Source organism: Marmota marmota, unplaced genomic scaffold, assembly GCF_001458135.2.
Source record: "Marmota marmota marmota unplaced genomic scaffold, marMar, whole genome shotgun sequence".
In the NCBI taxonomy this organism is placed as follows: domain Eukaryota; kingdom Metazoa; phylum Chordata; class Mammalia; order Rodentia; family Sciuridae; genus Marmota; species Marmota marmota.
In genome coordinates this window covers 8431235-8456413 of record NW_026000171.1, presented here as the reverse complement: position 1 = coordinate 8456413, position 25179 = coordinate 8431235, and the positions used below count along the sequence as shown (strand labels likewise).

At 40.8% G+C, this 25179-nt stretch overlaps 1 protein-coding gene across 20 annotated transcripts in view; it reads left to right on the top strand.

Annotated features, from left to right (window-relative positions):
* Erc1 (ELKS/RAB6-interacting/CAST family member 1) overlaps positions 1-25179 on the top strand; it is a 1605700-nt gene that overhangs the window by 115113 nt on the left and 1465408 nt on the right. The gene's annotated exons all lie outside the window — the stretch shown is intronic.

Genomic DNA, 25179 nt, shown 5'->3' with positions numbered 1-25179 from the left:
TAGATGTGGGGGATCGTTATGATAATGAAGAAGAAATTGGAAGGCTGGCAGATTTCTAGGGAGTCCAGCTTCTAATATACTTTTCCTTAACACATTTCTTGCTAGAGAAAATACAATCCTGTAAGTAGGTCTATTCTTATATCCTATAAAATAACACTGACTATATCCATCTAATTACTTATGTTATGGAAAGTGACTATACCTAGCAATTGGTCAGCAATCATGGATGTGCGTTTCATTTCATCTTCATTACATACACAAGGATGTCCAGTCAGGACATCGGGAGACTTGACCAAGATCATTTTGGGTACTTCATTCCAGATCTGGGGGCCAGAAAGGAGGTCTCCTGACCCTGATCCAGAATTGGAGAAAGTGACTTGCTGGGAAAGCTTCCCCAAGAGCATTTGGCCCTCTGGAATGGGAGACAGGAGCTGGGGCTTCAACTCCTGCCCCACTGTCCTGCCATCAATATACCAGCTGTCCTCTGGCAAGCCCTCTCTGCCTGGGAGAGGAGCTGGCATTGTCCACCGGGCTGAGTGTAGGTCACTTTCCAACCAGGCAGGGATGATGAGTGATTTGCCAGATGCCAGATAAATAGAGAGAGGGCAGGAAGCCCCAGGGCCCTCCGCCTGTCTTCCTCTTCTGTTTGCTGTCCTTTCTTTTCTGTTTCCCCTTGTCTCTCCTCACTCCTTTGTCTTTATTTTTCTGGGTTGCTCAACCATTTTCAGTATTTGTTTCTTCCCGAGTTTCTATATTTTTCATATCCCTGATGTTCCCCTCCACTGTTTGCCTCTATTTCGATCCTAGACTCTCTTCCAAGCTCAGGAGCTGTCAGGAAAGCTCACCTCTTTCCACAGCCTATTGGAGTCTGTGGGGAGCTTCATCTAACACTATGAAGAATCCGTGCATGGACTGCAGTATTCCTGAGGCATGAGGGAGCATTCTGTTCAGATGTCTCTCTCACTCATGGTGATTAGGGAGCCTGCACTGAGATCCACACCCCTTAGAACAGGTGTATCCAGAGATCACAACTGCAGTTCAGGAAAATCGATTGACATGTTGTGGACCACTCTTCTATTCCTAAATTAATTGTGTGACCTTTAGGAAGTCACCTAACCTCTCTGAGTCTTATTTTCTTTATTTGCAAAATTGAAATAATATCTACTTCATAGGGCTGTTGGAGGATTCAGTTCAACTGAAGACGCACTTCCTTAGTGATTCCACTGTGCCGGGCACTGTGTTAGTTGCAGAGGAAAACAAAGATGAATTAGACCTACGCCCAACACCCAAGGCAGCTGGGAGAAACTGACATTTAAATTAACCTTTATTCAAGCAGAATAAAATATGCTAAAGAGAGGTGTATGCAAATGCTCTGTGGGAACAAAGAGGAATCTGTGATGAGCTCTGATTGGGGAGAATGTTGAGGTTTTTCAAAGGTGTTTTGTCAAATAGAATTGCAATAGGCAAAGAAAGGACTGGAATGACAAAGCAGGAGGAAGTACCCTGAGCAAGGTTACATAAGCTTGAAAAGGGTTTAGAGGGGTGCTCTGTGGATGTTGGCCCCAAGGTAGGACATAGGTATGTACAGATATAGCCAGAAGCAAGAAAGGTAACTGATGTCCCATCATAGCAACATTCTTTTAGCTTCCAAACACTTTTATGCCTGTCATCTACAGTGAGTACTGTAGGTTATACCCTTGGTCAGCATAGAAACACAAATATATAGAAAGAAGTAAGCAGATCTAATTGAAACAGAAGTTTGAAGGTGATATATATAACCTCACCTCAAGTGGTGAACTCGGATATTTTCTTTTCTATTTCATATTTCTTTTTTTTAGAGAGCCAACCCAGTTTATTTTGTACAGAACACACTAATATTTTTTTACTGCTATGTCTCAGTTGTTATAATTTTTCTCCATTTTGATGATACATATATATCCCTAGGATAATCACAATGATAAAGACTTCCAATCACTTTTCAGTCTATAAGCAAGTACCATCTTCACTTCACATGTGGGAAAAAACACAAGTGTCTAGAAAAGGACTATTCATTCTTCTTTCCTTGACCTCATTGGATCTTTTTTGAGGACCATGAATAGACATGGAGACCCAATTTCCAAATGAGTTTGTTTTCCTAACTTTCTACTCTCTCTCTCTCTCTCTCTCTCTCTATATATATATATATATATATATATATATATATATATATATTTGTATTACAATGTGATTTTTAGAGTAAAATGACCAGACTCTCAAAAATCATTTAGTTGCTTAGTGATCCCATTCATGGCATCAAAAAAGCTAGATTGAAGAAAACCAGCAATTTTATAAACCAGTAAAATTGATTTCAATAATATCTATCAATTTTTTAAATCTTGGAAATTAGCCCTACAAAGCCAGAAAGGGATCAGTGTGAAGGGGAAGAGTAGACACAACCCCACAAAGCACACTCATTAATGAGATTGTGGGCCCGTTCAGGGATACAAGTTCCTATAAATGAGATGTTCCTACGGATCACACATAGAGAAAATAAAATGAAAGAGTGACAACTAGCACATCAACAACTGCATTTCCTCTAAAAATAAGCACAAAGTCACTGTTAAGATGAACTGATGATGTCTATTATCAATTCTAGAGTTATTACTATAAAATCTACTTTCTTGTGGGGAATCTCATCTCATAGGTACACACCAGCCTAAAGTCACCACTTAGTATGAAAGGAAAAAAAAAAAAGATGTTCTACAAATAGTTCCCCTAAACAGGGCAATGCTGATGCTTCAAATATTTACTCAGTGAAAACAAGAGACAATTCAAGTTTAGAATAATGACATCCAAATGGCACACTCATAAAGAAAATTAAATCAATCCAAATAGTTGAAGCGTTATTTCAAGAGGACAATATAGAAGAATTGATTATCTAAGAAACAGACTAAGTGGCAGAGATGAATACTATTCAAAGCTGACAGTAGGGCTTGAAATGTAACTCATTGGTAGAATGCTTTCCCAGTATGTGCAAGGCTCTGGGTTCAATCCTTTGTATCTCTCTCTCTCTCTCTCTCTCTCTCTCTCTCTCTCTCTCTCTCTCTCTCTCTAATTCTAAATGCAATAGTAGAATATAGAATTAGAAAGTTAAAATATCTAGCATAAATATACACAGTCACAAAAAGCTATGTGCTCTGACTGTTCTAAAACACTGTGGTATTAAACTTGTTCTTTTATTACCTGCTTTTCAACAAAAGCGTTTAACTCTTTGTTCTTATGCTATCATTTTACAAATGTGGGCAATATATTAATTATTCCTGGAACTAATTCACAGAAGATTGTCCCTGATGCTTTTTATAGGGCAGAAAGAGCAAGTGTCAAGATGAGTAGTGTCCATGGAACAGAGATTGTGTTTCGAAGCAACAGGGATGAGGGAGGACAACAAATCTGCCTCCCTTAGGGAATCCACAGAACCTCTCTGTCTACCCTGAAAAATGATGTAAAGAGCTTCTTTCCCAGGGTTTGTATTTTCATTCTCAACCCCCTACAAGTCAAGCTTCCAAAAGATTATTAACATTGATGAGTGAATTCACTAAGGGCTTAATATAGCCTTAGCCCTAGCAGAATAGCAGTAAAGGTCATGATGTCATCTACTTGAACAGAAGAAGGAAGAAAAGGAAGGAGGGAGGAAAAACAAAACAAAACAAAAAAGGTCCCACAAAAGTAATCTATAATCAAACGAAAGTAAACTCCCTCGGTCCCTATAAGAGCAAAACTTTAAAAGTTTTCCCAGTAATAACAGCAAAATCTAAATGGCATTTCCTTTATGCCAGGTTCTGTTCTTAAGATTTCACATACAATTATTAACTCGGGGGTTCTATTAATAGGTCCATTTTACAGATGACGTTATGAGGCACAGGTTGGTAACTGCCCAGACTTAATAAGCAGGGGAACCAGGATTTGAACCTAGGCAGCACTGACTCTAGGGTCTATTTGCTCTGTCATTAATCTTTATTATAGAGTCTTGAAGTTGTACTATAGCTACTCAAAAGTGCTAGTTCCTGAAATATTTGTCACTAGTGACATATGGCACTTGCACCAGAACTGTAACAGCTAGGCCATTGAACACACTGTTGATCTTAGCTGAAATCTTGTTTGTTGGCTTTTTGGTAGAGTTTCTGCATGGAAGAAACAACACACTGGATTTACAGCCTGGCTCAAGCTGCTTATCTCATCTCCAACTGGTAACAAACAATCCATGGACTAACCACACTCTGCAAATTGCCCTTGGAGTGGCACAACTCCAGAAGATTCCCTTCCCTGGCTCCAGAAGAGAGAAAGGAAATAAGATTTTTAGGCAACAAAAACCACACTTGGCTTTGTTTGTGTTTCTCGCTAGGATCCTGAAAACAACCCCTGGAGGTAGGTGTTAATGGATGTACTGAAGGTAACACTCGGCTGTTAATGAAATATCTAGTCCATGGTCTCACAGCTAGCAAATGGGATAGACAGGTTTTGAACTTACATCAGACCGGTACCCAAACAAACTGTGGGCTGTGCCATGCTGTCTCCCAGGAAGCCACTCAGATGAAGGATAAGGAAAAGAGAAGCTCCAGGCTCTGGACAATGTAATGAAGTGGGCAAATTTGGAATCTACTTTGCTCAGCCTGCCCCGCTGCCCATCACAGTTCCTCCNAGTGATCCTGAGCAAACAGCATTTATACAATTTACAGCTCCCTATGCCCGCGCAGTTGAAGAGGTCAGAGACTTGATCTCTCCCCGCCCGCTGCCATGTTAGATCTCCTCAATGATATTCATGTTGCCCTTACAGCTTCCTGGCATAAGAAAGTTCTTGGGATTATACAAACTGGTGCTTCTGTTTCCAGTCCAGATTTCCAGATTTAAACCCTGCCGCCGTCGCCTCTTCCCCGGGGCCACGCTCAGGGGCGCCGCGCTCGTCCGTGACCGTAGCTGCGCCGCCGACCGGTGCCCAGCCCCCGGGGCCCAAGCGGCTGCCGCCGCGGCTCTCCGGCTCCCTCCTCTGGAGCATGGGTCCCCTTGCAGGGGGATGCAGAACGACCCCAGAACAGGCTCTGCCCAAGAGTGCAGCGGCGAACAGGCGACCCAGGCGCTCAAGGCTGCGGTCCAGCCTTTGGAGGACAGGGCTCGGCACGCAGCCCAGCTCCAACCTCTAGGTGCAGCTGCCGGACAATGTAGACATAGCCATCAATACAGCTAGCAGAGAGCAAATGGCGGCTCCCGTGGAGCGGATTTTCGGCATAGAAACCACAGCCCAGCCAATGATCCCAATCCACAAACTCTCCCTGTATAAAAAATATTCCAAAAAAAAAAAAAAAAAGGCGGGGCGCACTGAGCTTTCTTTGCCTAGGGTACTTACAATCCACTGCTGATTACACATTCACCTTCTCTGCCCGGAGCGAAGCGAAAGAGGAAACTCTATTTCATATTTTTAAAATGACCCATTCCATTGATTGTATGATCCACTACTGCCTGAGTATCACAAAGCATTGTGTAGACAATGGGGAAATTACTGAAGACGTTTTAAAGAAAGTAGTGATGCTAGCTAGCTTCCTTCATCCTGGAAGCCCCTCTTGTGGTAGTGTAAGGTAATGTTAAACGTGGGGTGGGCTGGGAGGCAGAGAACTCATCACAGGCTGTTGTACCCGTCCTAGGGAGAGATCAGTGAGAACCGGGGACTGATCAAATGAACCCAGGACTGGGAAAGGGTTTTGAATGTAGCTGTCCTCGGGTTAATATTTCCAGGGTTGGTTACTACAAAGGACTATGTCAATGTCAGATTGAAGGGGCATATCTAGCTGTGAGTCTCTTCTGGGTGTCTGGTGGACCCATGCAGCACCTCTAAACTTCGCTGATTTTCTTGCTGGTGGTCCTGTTGGATGCAGTAAAAACTGGTAGAGAGAATGTGGCTGGCTCAGGGCAAAGTCATCGTCACAGCAATCCTTATGCCCTACAATCTAAGTGCCTATGTAATTGGGGATGGGAGAAGAGCACCATCTTCATACATCACATAGTTTTTCAGATTCAGACCCAGCCCACAAGGCTTCTGCCTTTCTTCCTAAAAAAAAAAAAAAAAACAGGAGTTGGGAGCATTTCTTCCTTCTTGGCCACCAGGCTCAGCCATGGGCACAGACCTGATTGATGGAAGGGACTGAAAAGAATGGGCCTCATGCCCAGATGATGTTGGGTCCAGCTTTACTATTCAGTAGCTGTGTGATTTGGGGGAAATCACTTCCCTTCTCTGAGCCTTATTGTTTTCATGGCCAACAGGAAGGTGCCTATCATTTCTCAAAAACTATCAACATGTCCAACATCACTTAACAAACAATTCGAGCATTAGTGACTGGCACAGCATGCTCAGGCAACTATCTTAACAACTTTATTTGCCTTGTAGGGGTTGGGATGTGTGCCAGAATCACCTGACAGTCAAAATCGTGGTTATGACTAAGATGGCTGTAGCCATGTCAAGCTGGGTCCCTGCAATCTGACTTTTTTCACTCACAATGTTGTTACATGCACCTGTGGTTTGTTTCTTATTGTATTCTATTGTCTGAATATACCACAATTTGTTCATCTATTCATAAGTGATGTACATTTGAATTGTTTTCATTTTGGGAGCTATTATAAATAAACCTGCAATGAACATTATTTTTCAGGTCTTTGTGTGATGAATGCTTTGATTTCTTTTGGGTAAATATCTAGGAGTGCAGTTTTAGGTTTGATGGTAACTATATGGTGAACTTTTGAAAAAAACTGCTTACCCATTTTCCAAAGTTACACATGGGATTTCTGGTGTTCTGCATTCTGGCTAACATTTAGTGTTGTCAGTTTTTGCAAATTTTAGCCATTCTGGTGTGGAATGGTATCTTATTGTAGTTTTAATTTTCATCTCTCTAGTGGCTAATGATGTTGAGCGCTTATGTACTTATTGGCCATTTGGATAATCTATTTTGTGAAGTGCCTGTTTAAGCCTTTTGCATGGCTGTGATTTTTATTAGCAAGCTTATTTCTTTGTCCAAACCTCATTTCTGGGCTCTGGACAAATATACCAACAGGCATTCTTGATACCTCTGCCTGGGTATTTCAAAGGGACCACAACTGAGTATAAAGGTAAACCCATAATCTTCTCTCTCACTCTTCCTCCACTCTCTTGGGAAGGTAGCCTCCACCACAGATGCATGTTCTAGTAGATGATCTCCTTACCACACAGCAGCACAGATCAGAAACTCAGGAGTTGTTCCTGATACCTTTCCTTTATTCTCCCCACACGCATCACTATCCCTCCTTACCTATCTTGAACCCACTCGATTCCTCTCTCCCTACCATAACTTAAGTCATCACCATGACTTACCTGGGTTACACAATAGCCTCCCTTTAGGCTGTTCTACTCATAAAAAAAATTAGTATCAGACCTTTTGAAAACACAGATTTGGTCACATTACTCTCCTAGTTAAATCCTCAGGGGTTTCCCATGACTTTCAGGGTAAATATTAATTCTTTGATGTGACTTATGAGATTGGGCCATGTTGCAGCTGTAATTCCAGGCTTTCTCCTGACTCAGGGTCTTTTACGTGCTGTCCCCACTGTTTGGAATATTCTTTCCCTTTTCTTTACGTCACTAATACCGGTCTATTCTTCACATCTCAGTTCAAATTTCACTTCCTCAGGGAAGTCTCCTCTAACCCTTACATTAGATTAGGTTCTACCACTATATGTACCTTTCTTCCATAGCATTAACCTTTTTTTTTTTTTTTTTTTGCACTGGGGATTGAACCCAGGGGCACTTAACCATTGAGCAACATCCCCGGCCCTTTTTATTTTTTATTTTAAGACAGGGTCTTACTAAGTTACCTACAGCCTTAAATTGCTGAAGCTGGCTTTGATTTTGCAATCCTCCTGCCTCAGCCTTCTGAATTGCTGGGATTACAGGTATGTACCACCATGCTTGCCTGGTTCATCATCTTAAAATTGTGTATTTCTGTGATTATTCAATAAAAGTATTTTTCTGTCACTAGAGTAGTAATCTCTGTAAGGTAAAACATTGTTTTGTTTATTATGCATCTGTAATACCAAGACCAGCTATAAAACCTGTGTGGCCCAGTACAAAATGAAAATGGAGTGTCCCTATTCAAAGAGGAAAGAAAGTTTCTTAGCAATGCTAAAATATTCCATTTTTCCTTTTGTCTTAGTCATGGTTCTCTAGAAGAACATAATCAACAGGAAGTATAATTATAAAAAGGGGACTTATTAGGTTGGCTTATGTGACCAGAAGCTGAATGGTCCACAGTGGCCATCTGCAGGCTGGAGAGCTGGAATAACCAGTAGCTGCACAGTCCAAGAGGCTGAAGCCCCAGAACAAGAGGGATCAATGGTGTTCCCCTAGCCCCAGACCGAAGGCTTCTGGAGAATCACTGGCAGAGTCTGCTTTGGAAGAGTGAAGAAGCAAGAGTCCAACAGCCTCAGAACATCACAGCAGCAATCAAGAACCGCTTCAAGAAGAATGGAGCTTGCATTTGCTGCTGCTTCCTTGTTCTTCCAACTTTTATTCCCATCCAAGCCATCATCCTATTGGACAATGATGACCATGCTTAGGGAGTGTCTCCATTTCAGCTGGTTCTCCCACATGCCAATCATTCCTAGATACACTGTCATTGTCCTTGGCATCTCTTAATCAAATCGAGTTGACAATTCAAATTAACAATTATACCTTTCTTCTGTATTCTCTCTGTTTTGACTTGTCATGGTGTTTTTATTTACTATTTATCATCCTAAGTTAAAAATTAAATTATTATGATGAATTTTACCATTCATTTTTTATATCGCATGGTATAAATTTTAAATGCAAACAAGAGCATTTAACTCATTCATAGAACCACATAAATCACACTTTGTAGCTTTTACATGTATGTGTGTGTGTGTGTGTGTGTTTATATACATGTATACATATATTGTACATATGGTTCCTTGCAGAACAGTGGATGCTGTGCAAAGCTAACTCAGCTGTTTTTATTTCACTCCTTGATACCCATACATTCCACCCACATCTCTGCCTCTAGGTTATGGATGAGGGAAGAAGAACTGGCAGGAAAAGAGCAATTAGGTTTCAGGTTTTTTTCTCTCTCCCTTTTCTTCTTTCTCATCATTTCAGTACAGGCGCACCTGGAGATATTGCAGGTTCAGTTCCAGACCACTACAACAACGCAAATAAAGCAAGTTACACAATTTTTTTGTTGTTGTTTCCCAGCGCAGGTAAAAGTTATGTTAACACCCAGGCGCAGTGGAGCACGCCTGTAATCCCAGCGGCTCAGGAGGCTGAGGCAGGAGGATCACGAGTTCAAAGCCAGCCTCAGAAAAAGCAAGGCAACTAAGCAACTCAGTGAGCTCCTGTCTCTAAATAAAGTACAAAATAGGGCTGGGGATGTGGCTCAGCAGTCGAGTGCTTTTGAGTTCAATCCCTGGTACTAAATAAATAAATAAATAAATAAATAAATAAATAAATAAATAAACGTATGTTAACACTATACTATAGTCTAAGTATGTGATAGTGCTATAGTCTGAATCTGAAATGTCTTCCAAAGGTCCATGTGTTAAATAAAGCCTTGGTGACCAGCCTGTGGCACTATTGTGAGGTGGTGGACTAAACAAAATGAGACTCCATAGAAGGAAGTTAGGTCACTGGGGACATACCCTTGGAGGGGATATTGGGATTTCTGCCTCTTCCTCTCTTTTTGCTTTCCAGGTGCCATGAGTTGAATGGGATTCCTCCCCTATATGCTTCTGCCATGATGCACTTTGCTGCCGCTGGCCCAAAGCAATAGGGCCAAATGACCATGGACTGAAACCTTAGAAACCATGAACCAAAAAAACTTTTCCTCCTTATAAGTTGATTATCTCAGGTATTTTGTCACAGAGATGAAAAGCTGACTAATACAAATTAGTATGAGTCAGCTTTTAGGTGATTAACTCATTCGTGGAACCACCTAAATCACACTTTGTAGTGTTTTAAAAAATGTATATACCTTAATTTAAAACTATATCTAAAAATGCTAATGATCATCCGAGGTATTGAAAGATTGATGCCCATAAACTTGCTTGATGTGTGATTTCCAGAAACCTTCAATATGTAAAAAACACAATATCCATGAAATACAATTAAGCAAGGTTCAATAAAACAAGTAGCCTGTATAATTGGTTGGTCGACACAGGGAAGTAACACCAGTGAGAAAGGACAGTAAGTCTAGTTAAGAAGAATTTCCTTCTATTTCATCATCTTAATATAAGTGGTTGGTCAATATAAGGAAGTAACTCCAGCAAGAAAGATTGTATTTCTTCAAACATCATTGCTTGCTTTCCGTGAACAAAACAAGCTTTGGTTTTAAATGGAACTCGTAGCTTACAGTTTCATCAGGGTCCCTGCTCACTGAGTCACATACCTATGACCTTCACTTGTACTGGCCCTGAATCTCCCCAAACTCCCACCCCCAGAATTTTGCCCTCACAGGCTATATGTAAATAGGATGACAAGGAGATTGTTAGTCACCTGTATCTCCCTTGTTCGAATGCATGATCCTTTGTCCTACTGGACTTTGCTTACAAACACAAATGTAGAAATAAAATTATAATTTTAAGACCATGATGGCAGAGCATCAAGCCAAGTGTGTGGTCCTTATGCATGTAGGACCCTGAGCATCTTCACAAGCCACATCCTTATAATGGTGGTCCTGCTAACACCTGACACATAGTAGATGCTCAATAAATATGAGTAATATGAATGAATGGAGGGTTGTCATGTGATGTAAGATAAACAGGTCATTTGATTTTGATGAAAACTAAAGGCCCCTTGGAGATCCCACATAAACTTCGAGGAGCTTGGTTGCCTGGCTTTGCCTATCTTGGGGGGAGATGCTTCCTCTAATATTTCAGAACAGGAATGAGAGGGGAAAAGGGAGAGAGGGGATAGAGAAGCTGATGGATCTGATCTGTCAACTAATCACTGCACTTTGCACATACAGCATGTAACACCTGGTAGCCTGCACTCTTAGGATGTGGCCTAAGTGTGAATTAAGCTTCACAGCTCACTGACTTCATTCACCTCCAGCCCTGCTCTGTCTTGAGACCCGCAGCTCCACTTCATTAGCACACAGACTCTGGGGCCCATCCTGGAAGGGATGGGGTCAGAGCAGCTCAGCTAAGGCCAACCCCACAGGCTTCTGGGGGTGCTCAACTTCCAGCCAACTGTTCAACACATGCAGAAAGATCTCTGAGAATCACAAAGACCAAGAGTTAGGAGGCCTCAGCACAAGATCCGGCTTACCACACACATGCCACTCTGAGACTTTAAACAAGTGTTGTCACCTCTCTGGGCCTCATGTTCTAATCTGTCAAATGAAAAATAAAATGAACTAGATAAGTGGCCCAAAAGGAAGGTTCCTCAGAATCTCTAATGTCTCAGGAGTTGCACTGATTAGGGGAGGGGAGCCTGCCCAACTTCAGTCAGCAGTTATAACGCTGATAGTAATTTAGAACACGAGTACAGAGCATCCCTGCTCCTGGCATATCTTATATGCTTTGTGTACGTGAACTGACCCAGTAGTCACAGCACTCCTGGAGATGGGTTTTTAACTACACCCACTTTCAGATGAGGAAACAGGTGCTGGATGGTCACACATTTAGTAGATGACAGAGCAGGGATTCAAACCCTTGTAGTCTGAATGTAGAATACATCTAATTTAAGTATGCTAGTCTCTTTTATTTACTTACTTACCTATCCATCCACTACCAACCCATCTATCCATTCATCCATCCATCTGAGTTTCATGTAAGAATTTAATTGATACAGGAATTCTCCAGAAAGAATTATTTAAAAATAATCGAAAACGACTGAATGTTGCTATTCAAACTAGAAAAGTCCCCAGGGGTGAGGTGCTGCTACTGCTTCCCACATCCTGGGTCATTCTTAGAGCAGTTTCTGTGGGTGGGGGTGAGGAAGCGTTGGTGGCAATCAGAATAAGAGAATATTTTAAAACAACTTGTCAAACATGACAACCCACAGCTTGTGTGTGTAGACAGATGCTCTATGAGAAAGCGCAGGCACTTGGAATCTTCCTCCCTTCTCCCTTTCCTCCTTCTTGCCTCCTCTTTTCTAGCCAGGAAGGCAGAGCTAGAGGAGTTTTAAGGATGACTTGGATAAACAGATTTCAGAGGGCTCACCCAGGACCAGTGGGTGACAGATGAAGGCAGGCTGATCACAGCTCAATGTGAGGAAAACCTGCCTGGCCATTTTATCATCCTAAGGATGAAGAATCAATCCCCTTGTGATGTAGGTACTGGTTTTGCCCTGGGAAGTTTTGGGCAGAGTCTGCCAAACAGGGAAGATATGCTGGGTGTCTGCATTGGGTGGAAGGGTGCCTTAAGTGGGTGAGCTCCCTGATCCTTCTTTCTCCTAGATCCTGTAATTCCATGCATATCCCCCGATTCTACTTTAGGACTCTTAGGGCCAGAGAAGTACAGACCTTAGTTCTAACTCATGCAGTTAGGAGGACAGAGAGGTTAGAGCAGTAACCAGGGTCCTCCAACCTGTAACTCCAGCTTGCAGCTTTCTCAAGTATGCTCAAGTGCCACCCCACAGAACCTTCTCAAAGCTAGTATTAAAGAGGGAGGAAAATTCTTTTTATGCTCTCCTTTTTTCTTTCTTTCTTTTTTTTTTGTACCAGGGATTGAACCCAGGGGCTCTTAACCACTCAGCCACATCCCAGTTCTTTTATTTGTTCTTTTTAGATATCCATGACAGTAGAGTGTATTTTGGCATAACTTATTCTAATTAGGACTCCATTCGTGTGGTTGTACATGATGTGGAGTTTCACTGGTGGTGCATTCATACATGAACGTAAGTTATGTCTGATTCATTTAATGTCTTTTTATATTTTATTTAGAGGCAGGATCTCATTGAGTTGCTTAGGGACTCACTAAGTTGCTGAGTGCTGGCTTTGAACTCACAACCCTCCTTCCTCAACCTCCCGAGCCATTGGGATTACAAGTGTCCAGTTTCTTTTCATGCTTTTCTGATTTCAGGGTTTGCTGAGTTGTTCAGTGTGCCTGTCATGGAGGTTTCTAACCTTCTCCAAATTTGACACAGGACACTTATTGGATGGGGGTGCAATGAGGAAGAGGTATTCCCACCTGCAGCTGGGCCTGAAGGTTCTGTGTGAATCTGAGCTTATTCCCTAAACCATCTGCTTACCACTTTCTGTTCATATAGAACATTCATAGATGTAGGTTAAAGGGACACCAATACTGTTCCATTTCACAGATGAGGACCAGAAAGCTCAGAGACAGTAAGGGACTCACCCTGGTACCAAGACCAGAGGAATAAACTGTCTTGTGACTCCAGGAAAATCTTCACCTCTGCCATGAAAAACTGAATATTGCACTCTGCTTTATGCTCCCACAGCAAGCCCATGATACTGTTGTAAAGGTGAAGAAACCAGCCAGGTGCAATTTTTAAAAAATTGAAAACTACTGATTATCGCCATTCAAACTAGAAAAGTCCCCAGGGGTGGGGCGCTGCTACTGCTTCCTGGGTCATTTTTAGAGCAGTTTATGGGTACCTCTGTTCTCTTTCCTGTAAGCTGGGGTTAATACATAGGTAATCCCAGTGGCTTGGGAGACTGAGGCAAAAGGATGGTGAGTTCAAAGCCAGCCTCAGCAAATGTGAGACGCTAAGCAACTCAGTGAGACCCTGTCTCTAAATAAAATACAAAATAGGGCTGGGGATGTGGCTCTGTGGTCAAGTGCTCCTGAATTCAATCCCCTGTAACTGACCCCCCCCCAAAAAAAAAGAAGGTGGAGAAACCAAGACTCAGAGAGGTTGAATAACTTCCTTAAGGTCACATTGCTAGGAAGGGACAGGTATCTTGAGGGTTCAATCCCACAGCTGCCTTTTCCAGAACCCATATTATTTTTCATGATTCAATTCTATTCTTAAATCCAAAGAATCCCCAAGGAAGTGCCATCCTGGAGAAGGGACCTGAAGGCTCCACTCAAGCTAGAGAACTTGGTACTTTCAGACAGTTCAGAAGCTGGCAGGAATGGCTTCATCCATCAAGCAGGTGATTGGGGTAAGCTGGGCTTCCCAAGTACAAAGTGCAGCTGCAGCATGGCCTCAGGGACTCCCTTCAAGGGCAATGCTATAAACTGTGTCCCCTTAACTGACATTGGCTATATGAGATGCAGAAAACCTTGCTCCCGGGGCTATACTTAAGAGAAGTCCTGGCTGAGAAAGCCGAGGACAGCGGATCTGAATGGGATTTCTGGCTCTGCTATTTACTCGCTTCAGGTAAGTCACTTTATTTATGTGTACCTCTGTTCTCTTTCCTGTAAGTTGGGGTTAATAAAAATACTCCATAGGCTTTTGATGAGGATAAAGGAAGTTACATGTCTGAAAGTATTTTGTACATAGTACAGCACTACCCACTCTGTAATAAAGCTAATCTCCATTGGGCAGGTGCTCTGTGTTAAACATGGTTGACATCATTTGATCACACATACAATTAATTGTAAGTTCATTGCTATCCCTACACCCCGCAGTGTTCTCTCTATGTCAGTAGGTTTTCCGTTACTGTAATAAATACCTGAGATTGTCAGATTATAAAGAAGAAAGGTTTATTTTGACTCACTTTTGGAGGTTTCAAACCATAGTCGATGGGCTCTGTTGTTTTGGGCCTGATGCGGCAGCACATCACAGCAGGAGTGTGCAGCAAGGAAGCTGCTTGTCTCAAAGCAGCTGAGAAGTGAAAGAGAGAGGATGTCAGCTTTTTTGCTGCTGCGACTAGAAGACCTGACCGGAACAATTGTAGAGGAGGAAGAGTTTATTTGAGAGCTTGAGGTTTCAGAGGTAAGACCATAAACAGCTGGCTCCATTCTTCGGGGCTCAAGGTGAGGGAAAACCTGAAGTCAGAAGAGTGTAGAAGAGAGAAGCAGCTCAGGTGGTGGTCAGAAAGTGGGGAGGGGGAGGGAGAGGGGAAGAGGCTGGGGAAGGGGGAAGGGAGATCTCCACTTGCCAGATAACAAATATATACCCCAAAGCCATATCCCCAATGCCCATCGACTCCAGCCACATCCCACCTGTCTTCAGTAACCACTCAATCCCATTAGGTGATTAATTCACTGATTGGTTTAAGGCTCTCCTAACCCAATCATTTATTCTCTGAACCTTCTTGCACTGTCTCACACGTGAGGTTTTGGGGGATATCTCATATCCAAACCATAACAGAAGATGAGGGCCTAGGGTCTCAGTATCCCCTTCAAGGACACTCCCACATTGACTTAAACTTCTTCCACTAGGCCCTACCTGTTAAAGTTTCCATTGCCTCCCAATAGGCTGGGGACCAAGCCTTTAACATGTGGACCTTAGGGGCCATTTCAGAGCCCAACTATAACTCCATATCAGACATACTAATGGTGCTGAGAAAAAAGAGGCAGAGGTTCAACAGAAGACTTGAGTTGCAGTCTTAATTCTACTTTTACTGGTTGTATAGCTTCAAGAAAGTTACTCACCCTCTCTGAGCCTCATTTTCTTCTTTTGAAAAACAGGAATGATAACAGTACAGGTCTTGCTTACTGTTCACTAAGAATCAAATAATAAAATGCATATGCATGATTGCACTTATGCATTATTTGTTTATCCTTACAACAATCTAGTATGTGAATTCAGTTATTACCTCCATTTTAGTGAAAGAAACCAAGACTCAGAGATATTTAAAACTATAAAATGAAATTCAAATGCCAGCTAGGGTTATCATGGCTATTATTATATACCAATAATGCAAACACCCATGAAACAGATCCAAAAGAGAGATCATCTTTGCTTTATTTCCCTGTGGGCTGATAGTCTGATTTATTTCAAGTCTGCAATAGAATGCTTAAGAAATGTGTGTGATCCAGATGTTCTGCTGTGTGGTTGTGTTGGTAGTGGGGTAGAAGGGGGATGATTGCTATTCTCCCCAGAGGCAAAGATCTGGAAGAAATGATCCCTGAACACCCTATCTAGGCATCCAGGATCCATTTAATCATTACTATCTCTTCCGCAACCCCACCTGCCCACCCAGAGAGCTGTCCAACCAGAGCCAGGTGAAAACCCGTGGGCCTTCTGTGCCAAAGTGAGAGCATTTCTCTCCAGAGCTATTCAACTTGTGGACAGGGCTGGTCACACAGGTAAGAAGTGGGAGAGAGAGATGCTGAATTAGTACCTGGTCCACAAGAACCAAATGCCTTGCTATTCCTGCAAATGATCTTTAGGCATCAAAGCCCTCATCAATATCCTTTCTGCTCCATCAAATTTAACTAGAATTATGATTTTAAAACATATATATCACAGCTAAGATGAAGCCTGAGCTTGTTCCATAATCTTAGTTTTGAAACATCTTATTATTAATAATATATAAAAGTAGAAAAATCACATTGTGTAATATATATCTGCATGTATATGTAATATAGACATGTTTGTAAACCCACACACACATATATGCATGTATTCACACACACACAATTTAGCCAAGCACCTAACCATGTCATTTTAAAAGTGAGACAGCCCAGTTCACTGAAGTAAAGTGCCATTTTTTATGGCTGCATTCTTCCCCACAACTAAGTACCATCATTTATTGTCCTCTTTCTTCTCCCTTCAACCACTACCTTATTCACTCATTATTTGAACACCTATTGTACTGAAGGCCTTAGACTTAGTGCAGGTTTAAGTATTGAGTGGGTACCCAGATTTATAAGCCACTAATTCTTTCTCTCAAGGAGTTTCAAGCCTAGGAGAATAATATACAACAAAGAGAGTGGTGAATGCTAGAAAGGGATACAGAAAAGGTGCTACAAGAATCAAATGAAAGAGGGGAAAAAGGAAACTACTCATGGCATAAGTGCCATTGATGAAGAGCATTGATGAGACAGAAATTGCCCCTTGATGGGACACACAGGGATTTGGGCTGAGAAAGAGCATTTTAGACAGAGTAGAAAACACTTGAAAGATAGAAAGGGAGTCAGGAGCCATGGCACATTTCTGTAATCCCAGTGACTCAGCAGGCTGAGGTAGGAAGATTGCAAGTTGGAGGCCAGCCTCAGCAATTTTGTGACACCCTGTCTCAATATAACATGAAAAGGGTTGGAAATGTAGCTCAGTGGTAGAGTACTTGCCTAACATATGTGAGGCCCTGGGTTCAATCCCGAGTACAGAAAGAAATAGAAAAGAGATAGAAAGTATGGTTGCGCATGGAAAGGGGTAAGTGATCCAATTTGGCTGGAACCTATTATTCAATAGGAGAGAGGTGAGAAATAATGCTGGAAAAAGAGGCTGGAATGCAGTGCAGAGAACGGCAGAGACAGTGCACTGGGGAGCCAGCCTCACGGCCTGGCTCAGGGAGGGGAATCTCAAGTTCACCCCAAGGTCTGTTCTTCCAGGGTTTACCAATTCTCACCACCATCAGGGGATGAGCCTATGTAACTGACAGCATCTGAAGTCTGGAGTTGCAGCCTCAGAATTCCCACTTACCAGCTGTCCTGTTTTGGGAAAGCCATGTCTTCCTTGGGCCTCAATTTTTTTTCTTTTTCCCTGAGCAGTTATAGAGTGCCTGCCTAGCATGTACAAAGCCCTGGGTTCATCCTCAGTATCTTAAAAAAAAATGCCCTAAAAAAATAATAATCTCCCTCTTGCCTTCCTGGAAAGTAAGAACTGAATGATAATGAACATGAAGGTGTCTCATACACTTGAAATGATGTACAAATATAAGGCATTATTTTTATTGCCCTCTAGCCCAGGAGTTCTCCACATTTAGGATGCATAAGAATCACCTGGGGGCTTGGTAAACATGTAAGTTTTGGCCTTCTGGTTATGAAAAATTGGTCAGCCGCCAAAAATTGAGTCTGTACTTGCCTTCCTACTCTCATCAACTAGAAATTATTATATTTCAATATACACATATATAAGTAAAAACCAATTTTCAGTCTAACAGCATAGAACTATGATTTCAGAGAAAAGGCAAACAAATTAGGTTAGCCCTTCAATCACCTTGGTTTTCTGCCTGGAGAAACCTCTGAGGTTGCAGTGCAGGGAGGAACCAAAGCAGAGCACGGTAGCCTGAATTGAAGACATGAGTGGAGTTTGAAGAGGCTGAGATGGTGGCAATTTAGAGAGCAGAGTGCCAGAGAAGAGGGAGTTATGAAAAGAAATATATCTAGCAATCTGCAGAAAGCCCTCCTTGAATCTGTTACTGAGCACTAAGCTGCAGATATACAGGGTGAAATTCTATAAGGCTGAGCAAATAATTATTGGAGGGGGGGGTGCTGTAAGCTGAACAATTGTCAAGGCTCATACAAGCCTGGAAAAAATTAGAATAAAGATCAGAGTGAAGAGACTTTGATGGCATTCAATGAGATTCGTGAATGATTACACTTTAGCAGTGGAGAGAAATTAGTCCTAGAGTAAAAATTTCCATAGATATGCCTTACAAATGCTTAAAAACAAATCTTGAAAGGATCAAGCTGACCCACAAGTAACTTGCCTACCCACAAGAACAAAGTCCAACAAAATTTAGTACTCAACAGTCATGTTCAAAATGTCCACTATAGAATAAAAAATTACTAGACATGTAAAGAAGCAAGAAAATGAAACCCCAAACTAAACATAACAAACAAAAAAGATCTGCAATACATAAAAAAATAATAAAAGGAACTTATAGAGTGAAATTATTCAAACTAATAAATAAAGCACAGAGGAAAAAAAGACTGAAAAAATTTAGAGACCTGTGGAACAATATTAATCTGTTTAGATAGTTGTTTCTTTAAACTGATTTTAAAAAATTCTGCATTATGCATCTGCTATTAATCATATTCAGTAAACTTTTTTTAGATATTGTATTTCTAGAGGTTAAAAAGTCTTAGAAATTTCATTTAGCTCTTTTTTTTTTTTTTGGTCTTTCATTTCTCTCCTCATTGTGTCCACATATTTCTGCACATCCTTGAACATATTTAGGATAGCTGTTTAAAACCTTGCCTGCTAATTCCATCTCTCAGTCATTTAAAATTCTGTTTCTATTGATTATTTTTCTTCTTGTTTTGCATCACAAAAAGATAAGAATGATCAAGGACTTCTTGTCAAGACATTGGAACAATATTTGTAAGTGCTGAAAGAAAATAAAAGTCTACCTAGAATTAATTATCCAGAAAAAATACACTTCAACAATAAAGGAAAAATAAAAAACTTTTTTTCAAAGTTATAAAAATGGAGTAGGGATGAATGGAAACAAAGTATTGTAGTGCTTTTCATTATATGTGAAATATTATAATATTATTTGAAAGTAGAGAGTAAGGAGTCAATAAAAAATATTGTAAACCCAAGATCAACACCAAATAAATAAATGAACAGGGAGTATCAATAAGCCAACAGTGGAAATGAAGTGGAATACCAGAAAAAATAATCTGAAAGAAATCAAGAAAATGTGGAAAAGAACAAAACCCAAATGAGATAAATAATAAAAGAGCAAGAAGATAGATTAAACCCAAACATATGGATAATTAAATTAAATGGAGGCAAGTTAAACAGTTAAATTAAAACATAGATTGTCAGAATGGATTAATGAAAAGATCAGATTCAACTAAATATAACCTACAAGAAAAACACCATAAACACTTAGATAGGTTAAGAGTAAAAGAGTGGAAAAATATATATTGACATATTGCTAAAAGATATATTGCTGGTGTTCAACTACAACTAAAAATTAAATATTTTTTTAAAAAAAGATATATTGCTGTATTGGTTTTCTATGGTTGCCATTAACAAATTATCACAAGCCTGATAGCTTATGCAATAAAAATTTCTTATAGTTCTATGTGTTAGAAATCTAACACAGGTCTCAGTAGGCACTGACATGTCTGCATTCCTTTCTGGGAGTACTAGAGGAGAATGGGCTACTTTGTTTTGCCACCCACGTTCCTTGACTCATGGTCCCTTCTTCTATCTTTAAACAAGTAATGGTGAGTCTAGTCTTTCTCATATTTCACTGCTCTAACTAACCATTCTTTTTAGTCACATCTCTCTGTGACCACTGTGGGAAGAGGTTCTTTGCCTCTAAGATATAGCATATGATTAGGTTAGCTCCCCTGAGTAATCCAGGACAATCTTGCCATCTCAAGGTCCTTCATTTTAAAGACTTTAGCAAAGTCCCTTTTGCCAGGTAAGGCAATATATTCACTGGTTCCTGGGGTTAGGCTACAGACATTTTGGGGAGCCAATATTTTGCCTACTACACATGCAAACATTAGTGAGAAAACTAGAGTGGCTATCAGACAATTGCCCCCGGATCATTTATCAAAATATACCATATTTTGGACGGTATAAAAGTTTCAATAAATTTAAAAGATTGAAATCAATAGAATATGTTCTCTGACCACAAAGGAATTGAATTGGAAATCAATAATAGAAAGACTTGGAAGTAAACAACACACTTTTAAATAACAAGGGAAATTACAAAAGATTTTGAAAAAAAATGTAAACAAAACATATGGGCTGCAGCTAAAGCAGTGCTTGGTGAAAACTTTAGAGATTTAAGTACTTATATTAAATAGAAAGAAAGGAAAAATCAATAATCCAAATTTCTACCTTAAGCTAGTGATAGAGGTGCAAATACAAAACCAAAAGTAGGCAGAAGAAAATAAATAATAAAGGTAAGAGTAAAAATCAATGAAATAGAACACAGACAAACAACAGAGAAAAAAATCAATGATACTAAAAACTGGTATGCTTTGAAAAACTTTGAAAATATCATAAAATGGATACATTTCTAGCTAGACTGATTTAAGGAAAAGAATACAAAAATTACCAAGATCAGGGATGAAAAAGGAACATTATATAGGCTACAGATTCTAAAGAGCTAACAGGAAATATTGTGAACAACTTCATGCCAATAAGTTTGATAGCTCAGATAAAACTGATATATTTCTTGAGAGACACTGTACAAGTTTCTTATTGCTATTGAAATAAATTACCATAAACATTGTGACTTAAAACAATACAATTAATTTATTATCTTATCATTCCACGAGTTAGAAGTACAAAGGGAGCTTCATCTGGCTAAAATCAAGGTATTGGCAGAATTCTATTTCTTCTGGAGGCTCAGAGGAGGAGGATCTGTTTTCCTCCGTATTCCAGATTTCACAGGCAACCTGAATTCCTTGACTCCTGACCCCAGGGAGCAATCACAGCAGTCTGACCTCCGCTTCTGCGGTCACATCTCTTCTCTGATTCTGACACCCTGCACCCCTCTTATGAAGGCATTTGTGATGACATTGGGTTCGCTTAGATGATCCAGAATAATCTTAACAGTTCAAAATCCTTAACTGAATGATATATTTGAAGTCCCTTTGCCATGTAAAGTTACACATTTACAGGTTTGGGGGATTAAAAAATGAGCAACTTTGGGATGTTATTCTGACTACCAGAGATACAAATTACCAAAATAGATACACAAAGAAATTAAATATCTGAATAGGCTTATACTATAAAGAATGTGTATTTGTAGTTAAAAATCTTTCCACTAAGAAACTTACAGGCTGAGATGATTTCAGATTTTAGTCTGTCAAATATTTATGGAAGAAACAAACATTGACTCTTCATATCAAACAGAAAAATTACCCTAAAATGATATTAGAGACCTAAACATAAAAGCAAAACCTATATCAAATTGATTTAAAAAGGGAGGAAAATACCAAATGTTAGCAAGGATGACGAACAGCTGAACTTCATATATTGCTGGTAAGAATAAAAAATAGTACAACCACTGTGAAAAACAACTTGGCAGCTTCTTAGTAAGGTAGAAATGTACTTTCTATAGTCCACCAATTCAAATTTTAGGTTTTTACTTCTCAAAAAACATGTGAAACATATGAAGACATGCATACACACAAAGACCTGTCCTTTAATGGTAGTAGCTATATTAAAAAAAACAACAACACAGAAGTGGAAGCTGGTAACAACCAAAATGTTCATCATAAGGTGAAGAGATAAAGAAATTATGGTATATTTACTATGAATGCTACTCAGAAATAAAAAAAAGAACAAAGTAGTGATATTTGTAACAGAATGGATGCACCTCAAAAATATTATGATGAAAAAAAAGAAAGACACACTGTCTGGGGGTATAGCTCAGAGGTAGAGTGCTTGCTTAGCATGCAGGAGGCTCTGGGTTCCATCCCTAACAATGAAGAAAGAAAGAAGGGAGGGAAGGAAGGAAGGAAGGAAGGAAGGAAGGGAGGGAGGAGCCAGGTGTGGTGGCACACACCTGAAATCCCAGCAGCTGGGGAGGCTGAGGCAGGAGGATCTCCAGTTCAAAGCCAGCCTCAGCAACTTAGTGAGACCTTGTTTCAAAATAAAATGTAAAAAATAGGAAGCACTCCATGGTGGAGCACTTGCCTAGCATGTGTGAGGCACTGGATTCAATTCTTAACACCACATTAAGTAAATAAATAAGTAAAATAAATAAAGATATTGTGTCCAACTACAACTAAAATAAAAAAACAAACAAATAAATAAATAAATAAAAAGGGCTGGGGAGGTTGCTCAGTGGTTAGGTGCCCCAGAATTCAATCCCCAGCACTGAGAGAGAGAGAGAGAGAGAGAGAGAGAAGGGGGGAGATACAAGACAGTAATTATTGTATAATTTCTATTAATATTAAATTTTACAACAAACTAATATGTATTGACAGGAAGCAGGTCAGTGGTTAACTGGGACGAGAGGAATTAACTGCAAAAGAGGTTATTTTTTGCAATGATGGCATTTTTATTGCAGTAGTGATTACATGAGTGTATTATTTGTCAAAATTCATTGAACTGTGTGCTCAAAATGAATGCATCTTAGTATGTATAGATTAGGCCTCAATAAAGTTGATTTCTAAAAATAAAAGAAAAAAAATTAAAGAAACAAACATTTGGGCCCCATTCCTAGTGATTCCAATACAGCAGGATTGACATGGGGCCCAGATATCTGCATTTTAAACAAGACCCATCAATAATTATGCTCCACTTATAAAAATAGTACTGGTCTCTCCAAGCACCCAGTTCCTGGGGCAACCAATAAACTAGGCAAGCAGAGAAAAGTCAAAATATAAGTGTTTGAGTTTTCTTGTGGCCTTGTTCCATCTCCAACCTTCATTATTTAGTTGGAATATCCTCCTGGGTACTCTGATCTCCCAACTGTTGCCTCAGCTGTGGATACACTTGAATCATTCGTTATTTACAGAAGAGTGTTTGCTGGGAAAATAAATGGAAGAAAAACAAAATAAAAACTCATTATAAATGCAGAGTGACCAATTTATTTGCAGAGAACAAATTCCTTCCTACAAGGTCATTCAAGTCTGGCACCAGGTGGGCTTGGCTGACACAGTTCACTGGGTACATTATATCCATAAATATGCTTATCCTGGGGGAAGAGCAGGTGGACAGGGAGTCTGATGGGCCACCTGTGTGGAGAATGAAATAGCACAACAACAAATACACTAAAAACACTCATAGTCCTGCCTCTTCCTCATCCCACTTCTAGAAAAGAGGAAAGAGTCATTTCCCTGCCAAATTAGATGAAACCAAAGGGCTCTATTTTCATTCTTTGGTGTTTTTCTGCTACCTGGCATATCATCCCCATCTTCTGTTCCCCTGCTGTACCTACCTGTTGAAATCTTCCTGTCCTTCATGACCTGGTTTAAATAACACTTTCATCAGGCTTTATCAGATTCCCCATAGTCAGAGGAAATCTGTCTCTCCCCCCTGAATTCCTGTGGCACTTGACTTGAAGAACTCTTGCAAAAATCTTGACTTAAAATTTACTTATCCATGTGCATGCCATACCTATTGTATTAGATTGTGATATACTTGATTGTAGAAACTATAACCTCTGACCTAGGCTAGCTGAAGCCTGCATAGATCCTAGTAGAATGCTTTGCACTTAGTGGGTGTTTTACATGCAATTATTGTTGAAATGAATGAATGATTTGATCCATGCTCGTTCATTCCTATGAGTTTTTGCTCATGCTGTCCTCCCTTCCTGGAAAGCCATTCCCACCTCAACTATTACTTCTTCCAAGAAGACCTCCAGATCCCCACATTGTTGGCTCCTACAGCACGCTGTTCGTCTCTCTATTTAACCACTTGCCACCACCACCATATGTCAAAATTAATTATTACCTGTTTTACCTACTTATTCATAAGCCAAATATTCCATCCTTATCTTACCACCATCCACCCCAGTGTTTGCTAATAGCATGCAATTCCTAAAATTTGAACCGAATGATCTCTTTAGAAGTTTCTGGAAGCATTAGCCCCTGCTACAGAGGGCTGCGTTATTTAGTTTGTGTTCCTATTAGACTGACCAAAACTGCCTAAAGGTCTCATTCCCAGAAAAAATCCAGCACAGCCTTCTGGCCCGAAGTTTCCACATGACTGAATAAAGAAGCAGGTCCATAGGTTTTCCTGAGGGCCCTTAAGTCCCATGATCCTGCGTTCCAGGGAATCCCCAGAAGAATAGATTGTTGAGTACAAAACAGGTGAGTGTGGCTTCTCCTCGCAATGTCTTTAAGATGGGGCCCCAGTTCTCTGGGGTGACTGGACATAGAATTTCGGGACCTGTTCGAGTCCCAAGAATTCCTCTCCTTTAGTGTATTTCTTTCTACCTTTGCCCTCGTCCCCTCTTTTCAATTTCCTCGTTCTCCCAGCCTCTTCCTTTTCTTAACTGTTTCTTTTACCAGCCCGGCTGCACTGTCCCAGTACCTCTGCTTTGGGTTTCTCTCGCTTTCCCTTCCTCGTCAGTCGGATTTACCTCGTCCATCTCGGGTCCCCTTCGTTCGTTCCGCTCCCTCACCCCTGCCCCCACCCCTGGGGCCACACACCCGCACCTCTCTGCCCTGCGGGATGCAGAGCCTCCTCACCCAGCCAAGACGTGAGAGGGTGGGTGGGTCCTGGCGCCGCGGTCCCGCCCCTTGGTGCGTGTGTGAATGTCTGTGTGGCGGTGACGCGGCGCCGGCGGCAGGCAGAGGAGGGAGGCAGGGCCCGCCTGAGAGGGAGGCGAGCAGACCGCTGGGGCTGCTCGGCTCCTGCGCGCCCTCGCGCTCTCCGCC